The sequence below is a fragment of the Hevea brasiliensis genome, chromosome 16, assembly GCF_030052815.1.
Source record: "Hevea brasiliensis isolate MT/VB/25A 57/8 chromosome 16, ASM3005281v1, whole genome shotgun sequence".
Taxonomy (NCBI): domain Eukaryota; kingdom Viridiplantae; phylum Streptophyta; class Magnoliopsida; order Malpighiales; family Euphorbiaceae; genus Hevea; species Hevea brasiliensis.
This window is the reverse complement of record NC_079508.1, coordinates 16,472,874-16,480,950: the sequence shown is the minus strand read 5'-3', so window position 1 is coordinate 16,480,950 and position 8,077 is coordinate 16,472,874.

The window sequence follows — 8,077 nt, the reverse complement described above, 5'->3', positions numbered from 1 at the left end:
TAATTCATTAGAACCCTATATTAGATTAAGAATAAGTGCACTAACTTTTTTGATGCACTACAGTGTGTTTGGCACCTTTGGGATGCGCCTAGGACATCAGATGTTGTCCCTCTAGCTTGTCCACACCAAGATCACCAATGGCAGCTCCTTGAACAGCTTCTAAGCATTTCCAATAATTTAGAAAATCAGGTTTGCCTTTTGAGAGATCACAAATTTAAACAGGACACTAGAAATGATTTCTAGTATTTTTAATTCAAGAGATTACTGGCAAATCTCTTTGAATTGATGAGAGATGAAGAAGATGATAGGGAGAGGCAGCCAAGGGTGGCGGCACCAAAGAGAATACAGCAACTTGTATATTTTGTGCTTTCATCCTTACACTTATATAGCTAGGTCACCACTTAAAACCCTTGCCACATGTCACCTTCTGATTGGCTCTAAGTTTAATTGATCCAATCACATTGTGCCAAGTGTCAAAACTATATTTAATCTTGACTTTAATCATCTTACATGATCAAAAGACATATGGCAAGCTTATGTGTAGTGCCATGTGTCACCATCTCATGGTGCCACATGTAACCCTGTGAAATGACCAAAATACCCATGTGTCTTAATTTTGAGTTCTCAACCCAAAATAATTATTTCTCATCTTCTAATCAATTTATATCAAATATAAATTAATTAATTAATCTCTATTAATTAATTTCTCATAAGTAAATTTCACATTTAAACACTTTAAATATAAATTTAACTTATATTATACATCCATTAACCTAGATTTGGTTTCAAGCCATGCTAGGGACTTTGCAATTTAATTGTAAACTAAACCTATTTAATTAATTAATTAAATCATATTTAATTTGGTGATTAATTATGTATGTGTGTGATTTACTAGGCTCATCACTAATTGGCAATGAGACATGATATCAACTCATAATATCATCAGAACTCTTTCTTACCATAAATGATTTCTCTAAATAATTTTATGCACCTCATAGACCATGGTTAACACCTAGCATAGCATGCCATGGCCACCCAATTAGTAATAAGGTTTACTTTAAATGAACCTATAATCATATGTTACCATGCACTAGAATCTCTCTGTTACAAAATCCCAATTCGAGCTGGAGTCATGGTTTATGTCAAACCCCATTTGCTATGAATGTTATGTTCTCTTTAATTCCAGTTCTTGATTAAAAAGATTTTCTCATCAGAAACTCTTTTCTGAATAAATCTATCTATCCTGGCTAGGAACTTGAAACATCAAGAACAATTAAATGAACATAGGATTTTATCCCTATTTACTTAGGGTAACAGATTCCATCTTGATCAACACCTACCTCCATATATAACTAGTAGGAGTCAACACATGCCCATATACCCATACACGGTACAAGTGTGAAAGCAATATCAAACTCAAACCACCTATATACAAGATAACTGTGCTATCTCAGGTCTAAAAATTATATGCACTGATATGATTTATGACAATACATTGATAAGAGTAAACTCCATGTGCTTGTCATAAATGTCACTGGTTCGGCCTACTTATCATGTATAAGTGCCTATCATGATTGTTATATGGCATGGGACTCACCATTCCATCTTATTTACATCTCATATAAATAACTTGGGAACAAACATGATTATAATCTTTCTGGATAAGTCATGTCATTATTGTGAAGTATCCTCGATTGTGAACCAATTTGTGATACTTTGTGCTAGAAATACTATCACTCATATTCTTAACAACTTAAGAATAATATTTCTAATAAAATATCAATGGACCTTTTCTATTACACATAAATATATTATCCAAACAGAAAAGTAAAAATGCCTTTTATTAATAAAACATGTACAAGATATATACTAAATGATATGCTCTAGGGCATACTACTAACAATCAAAACCTCAATGATTCTTCTCTGGAGTCCAAAAAATTATTTCACGGAATTTTCCTCGGGTTTAGGGCTACTAGCTGTAAAGGCAGCAACTTCCCGTTAGGGTCACCCATCACTGGGGCACCGGCTCATTTAACTTCATTGTATTTTATTTCTAAAATTTTTCCTTAATTTTTCTTACTATTATTTGGTCTATTTATGTCTCCTCACTCTAATTTAATTATAGTTCCATACATTCTGGCTGTTCGGTTAGACGTTGGTCATCGGAACAGTTGAATGCACGGACTAGCTAAAGTGAGGGTGTTACAATTAAAGTACTGAAAATTTAAATCAACTTGGATCTTGAACCTAGAGGTTGATAACAGAAAATTAAATGCAGAAAATTAAAGTTAACTTGGATCTTGAACCCAGAGGTTGATAACATGAAAATAAATGTTGAAAATTAAAATCAACTTGGATCTTAAATCCAGAGGTTGATAATAGGAAATTAATGCTGAAAACTAAAATCAACTTGGATCTTGAACCCAGAGGATGATAACAGAAAATTAAAGTGCTAAAAATTAAAATCAACTTGGATCTTGAATCCAGAGGTTGATAACAGGAAATTAAATGCTGAAAATTAAAATCAACTTGGATCTTGAAACTAGAGGTTGATAATAGGAAATTAAATACTGAAAATTAAAGTCAACTTGGATCTTGAATCCAAAGGTTGATGACAATAAATAAATGCTGAAAATTAAAATCAACTTGGATCTTGAACCCAGAGGTTGATAATAGGAAATTAAATGCTGAAACTTAAAATCGACTTGGATCTTAAACCCAAAGGTTGATAACAAGAAATTAAAGTGCTGAAAGAGAATATTAAAGTACTAAAAATTAAAATCAACTTGGATCTTGAACCCAGAGGTTGATAACAGGAAATTAAAATGCTAAAAATTAAAATCAACTTGGATCTTGAATTCAGAGGTTGATAACAAGAAATTAAATGTTGAAAATTAAAATCAACTTGAAGCTAACTTAACCAACTATTGTAAATAAGCTGTGTATATACCTTAAATGCTCGCAAAGCAAATCTGATGCAGGGTGTTATTCCAAACAAAGTTTACTTAACAAGATCCCGAAGATAAACAATTGATGGAAAAAGCTAGAACGAGTTTCGAGGCTTGGCCCATGATTTTCTCCAGCACCCTTTTGGCTCTTTCCTTACTTTTTACCGTTTCTGACTAGAAGTGCCCTTTTGGGTTTTCACTCCTAGCCTTTTTTTTTTTTTAACTTTCTTTTTCAGGGCATCCTTCCCGATTTTCACCCTTCACACATTTTGTAGAGAGCGCCCTTACGGGTTTTCACCTCCTTTCCCTCATTTTGCTAGGAGCGCCCATTCGGGTTTTCACTCTTACCCTTTTTTTTTTTTTTACGCTTTGCCAGCTTTGCAGGAAATGTCTTTGTTAGGTTTTTGCTTCTTAGATGCACTAATTGCCTAATGATTGTTTGCCCTTCTGTAAATCTCAAAATAAAGTATATGAAGTTACCTGTGTTTAGATTCTCATCGTATAAGAAAGCTTTCAACAAATTAATAGCACATAAACCAAGGTAGACGAGATTTGCACAAATTTTTTCATGGTGTAAGAAGATAATCATTAAAAAGAACCAAGGTACAATTTTATGGCTAATAGTACAGAAATAAATCTCACAAACGTCCACAGTTAACTTTGAAGTCCCTCAACTGCCATCGTTTCAAGTGACCTTTTGAAAAATGTGATGTGTATTTTACTGTCCCTTGATCTAGGGATCATCCTTGTTGCTTCTCCGTCTTCAACTAGAAGCGTCGTTTCGGGTTTTCACTCCTTGTTTTTTTTTTAACTCTCTTTTCTGGGGCGTCCTTTCGGATTTTCACCCTTCGCTCATTTTGCAGAAAGCTCCCTTGCGGGTTTTTGCCTCCTTTCCTTCATATTGCTAGGAACATCCTTTCGGGTTTTCACGCCTACTTTTTTTTCTTATGCATAATATCTTTTTATAGCATCCGCATTCACTGGCCTCGGCAATTTTTCCCCATCCATGTGAGTTAAGATGAGTGCACTGCCAGAAAATGCTTTTTTAACCACATAAAACCCTTCAAAAGTTGGTGACCACTTACCTTGAGTATCACTTTGATTCGGGAGGATCTTCTTTAAAACTAGATCTCCTGATTGGAATTCACATGGGCGTAAGTTCTTATCGAATGCTCTGGCCATCCTTCTTTGGTACAACTGCCTGTGGCATACTGTTGTTAGTCTTTTCTCATTTATCAAATTTAGCTGATCTAACCTCGATTGAACCCATTCCATCTCATCTAGTTCTACCTCTTTTAAAACCCTTAAAGAAGGAATTTCCACCTCTATTAGCAAAACAGCTTCCATCTCATAGACCAGTGAATATGGAGTTGCCGTGGTCGATGTTCGTACTGTAGTTCGATAGGCATGAAGGGCAAAGGGAAGCATATCATGACAATCTTTATAAGTGACTGTTATTTTTCCAATTATCCGCTTGAGATTTTTATTGGCAGCTTCTACAACTCCATTCATTTGGGGTCAATATGGCGATGAATTGAGATGTCGTATCTTGTGCTGATCACACAACTTCTGAATCTTCGAACCATTTAGATTCTTGGCAATATCAGTGAAAATCTCTCCAGGAAGACCATACCGGTAGATAATATTATTCTTAAGGAATTTCATAAAGGTGTTTTGAGTGATGTGAGCATATAAAGCAGCTTCAACCCATTTAGTAAAGTAGTCGATGGCCACTAAAATGAATCTGTGCCCATTGGATGCTTTTGGATTAATTAGACTGATTAGCACATTACAAAAGGCCATGGTGAGACGAAATTGTAGAGCTAATGAGGCGGGACATTTATTTGATTAGCATAAATTTGGCATTTGTGACACCTCCGGAAGTACTCAATGCCATCCTTTTCCAAAGAGGTCTAGAAGTAACCACACCTTAAGATTTGCTTTGCCATCATATACCCATTGCTATGAGTAGCACAGTTCCCTTCATGGGTTTCAAATAGAATTCACCTTGCTTCTTTGGCATTTACGCATCTCAACAACTCACCATTGGAGCTTCTCTTGTATAAGATTTCCCCACTGGGGAAGTATCCCATTGCTAATCTTTTGATCATTCCCCTTTCATTTCCGCTTGCCACAGGAGGATACTCCCTATTTTTTATGTAAACCTGGACATCATGATACCATGGCTTGCCATCTATTTCTTCTTCGATCATAAAGCAGTATGCTGGCTCACTTCTTGCTTTGATTTGCAATAACTGCAGTATTTGCCCTTCCTCCATCTGAGTTATCATAGCTAAAGTAGCTAAGGCATCAGCAAATTAGTTCTTGTCCCGGCTCACATGAGTGAAAGAAATCTCTTTAAATTCCTTGATTAATTCAAGGAGATATTTTTGATACGGGATCAGTTTCGGGTCTTTAGTTTGGCATTCCCCTTTGACTTGGTAAATGATCAGAGCTGAATCCCCATACACCTCTAATTTCTTTATCTTCATTTAAATGGCAGCCTGTAAGCCACTCACGCAGGCTTCATACTCTGCTACGTTGTTTGTGCAGTCGAACCTCAACTTAACAGCTGTTGGGAAATGTTTCCCATCTGGGGCAACAAGTACTGCTCCAATCCCATTACCGACTAAATTGATAGCTCCATTAAAATACATTTCCCATACATTTTTTGGACCCTCAGCATCTTCATCCACTGCGTTAAATATTCATCTAGGAATTCAAAATCTAGGGCTTCGTAATCATTGATTGGGTTTTCAGCCAGGAGATCAGCTATCACACTCCGTTTTACTGCTTTTCTTATCATATAGACTATGTCATATTAAGAAAGTATGACCTGCCATTTTTCTAATCTCCCAGGTATGAAAGGGCTTTCAAATACATACTTGATGTGACACCTCTTACCCGTCTACACTGTAGCCGAGCAAGATATGCCACACAGTGTACCGGAACAACATATTTTATTTCAATCGTTTTTATTCTTCCTTAATTTATTTCTTTATGGTGATAAAATGTAATTTGTAAAATTTGACTTATTTAAGTCATTTATTAAAATTATAAATTCATTTAAGGTTTCAAAAATTTTATAAAAAATCTGGCAGAGTACCTGCTAGAAATGGAGAAAACAGTTCTTCGGAACCTGTGAAAAACACTTCCAATAATTATTCAAATCACAATGCCAATTCTCGCATCAATTTACAACAATTTCTTAATAATTCCTCCATTTTTCATTCATTCATTTCACATCATCATCATGCTCAAATCATAAATAAATTCTCATATGTTATTTATAATCACAAGTTACAAATACTTATATTAACATAAAATTATATTACATTTGTTTCAAATATATATGATAAAATAAGAGTTTAATTACAAAACTTACAAAAATCACAAAATATAAAATGGGACCTAGTATCCTACCAATGCATTATAGCCTGTGAGGTGACACGGACACTATGCAGAACTGTGAACGGCCTTACCCAGTCTATGGTCTACTGGGCTCTCTGCCTAAATCTTCAGTACCTACGCGTTGCAAAGGCGACGCTCTAAGCATAAAGCTTAGTGGTGCCAATAATACAAGAAAATATATTATGCGAATAAAAATAATAATTTACTAGTTATTGTGTTCATAAAAAATGAATAATTACTAACTTATTGTTTAGTCGAAGGCTAATTATATTTTATGATATTAACTTCTTCATGCATTTTATTAATTATTTTCTTAATGATTTTGAGCTTCTTTATTTTATTGTAATCATTCTTGATCTTTATCTTAATATTTAATTTCCTTATTTTCTTTAATAATCAGTTCAATTACAATTATACTTTTCTATGCCCAACTAACCAATACAAATTGATCGGACTGGATAAATGAGTAAACTAGCACTGGGTACCAGGTACCTCGGGCCGTCACACCATCGGTCATAATGTGTCTCCCGGTGTGCAAATAGAATGGCTAATAAGCCATAAAAGCAATAAAGCATAAAGCTAAGTTAAACATCATAATCAATATAGCCATAGGCTATCACATCACAGAATGGCATGAAGCCATATATCATACGTAGTACTGCTATCAGAACACTATTGGCATGCCAACCTATCCAAACCAATCACATTAGGCCTACTAGGGCATATTAAAAAGTCATTTCTTGAATATTTGTACTTTACATGTAGGGTTACTATTCATTTCATTAGTCAACTAAAATGTTGACTTTTTCATAGATAATAGGTATATTGGTTCAAATATCACCAACATACCACATTTTGCATTCCAAAATTGTTGGCATTGGTTGCCAACTCCATTTCAAAGCTTAGTGTTAGTTATTCACAATTTTCAGATTTCAAGCACTAAGTTTACTATTTCATTGGTCATTTGTACAGTAGGAATTTGGAAAAATTGTCTTCATGAAAATTGTTCCTTATTGTGTCTAGTTATATTTCTTTTTTTGAATCACTCCATTTGGAGTTTTGTAGCTCAAGTTATGGCCTAAACACCATAACTGGCTTGATTGCAAATTTTCCAGATTTTATGGATAGAACCAAATCTACAGTGTTTTGTGCACTGATTACAGGTCAGTTTTTAAACATGTTATGATCAAAATTTGGGTTTGGTTTCTTCATAAAAGTTGTAGGTCTATGTCTCAGCTATCTGTTGGTAAAATTTCAGGTCAATTGGACCTTTCTACAGTGAATTATGACTAAATGAATAAATATTATTCATTTGGCCATTTTGCCCAGGCAGAATGCAAGTCACCCAGATTAGGGCAATTTTTAGGTCAACTTGGTTTGGTTTTATGGGTAGAGTTTCTTCACCAAAGTTATGCCATTATGTGTCTAGTTTCATGTGCAATTGGCCTTGAACCAATTGAACCTATAAAACTCCATTTATATCCACCCAAACCTGCTGGACTCACAACCAGTCTTACAGGTCACCAAGGGCAACATGCCTAAGTTCCACTCCAACATCCTTACTCACTTCAATTCCTCCTCACACACATTCAAATGGTCACTAATTGAACATTAGAAGGTTAACATACCATTACATGAGCAAACCCTAATGTTATTCAAATGTCCAAGTGCTCAAGTTCATTCATGCACTATACTTGCATTTCACTTACACAATCA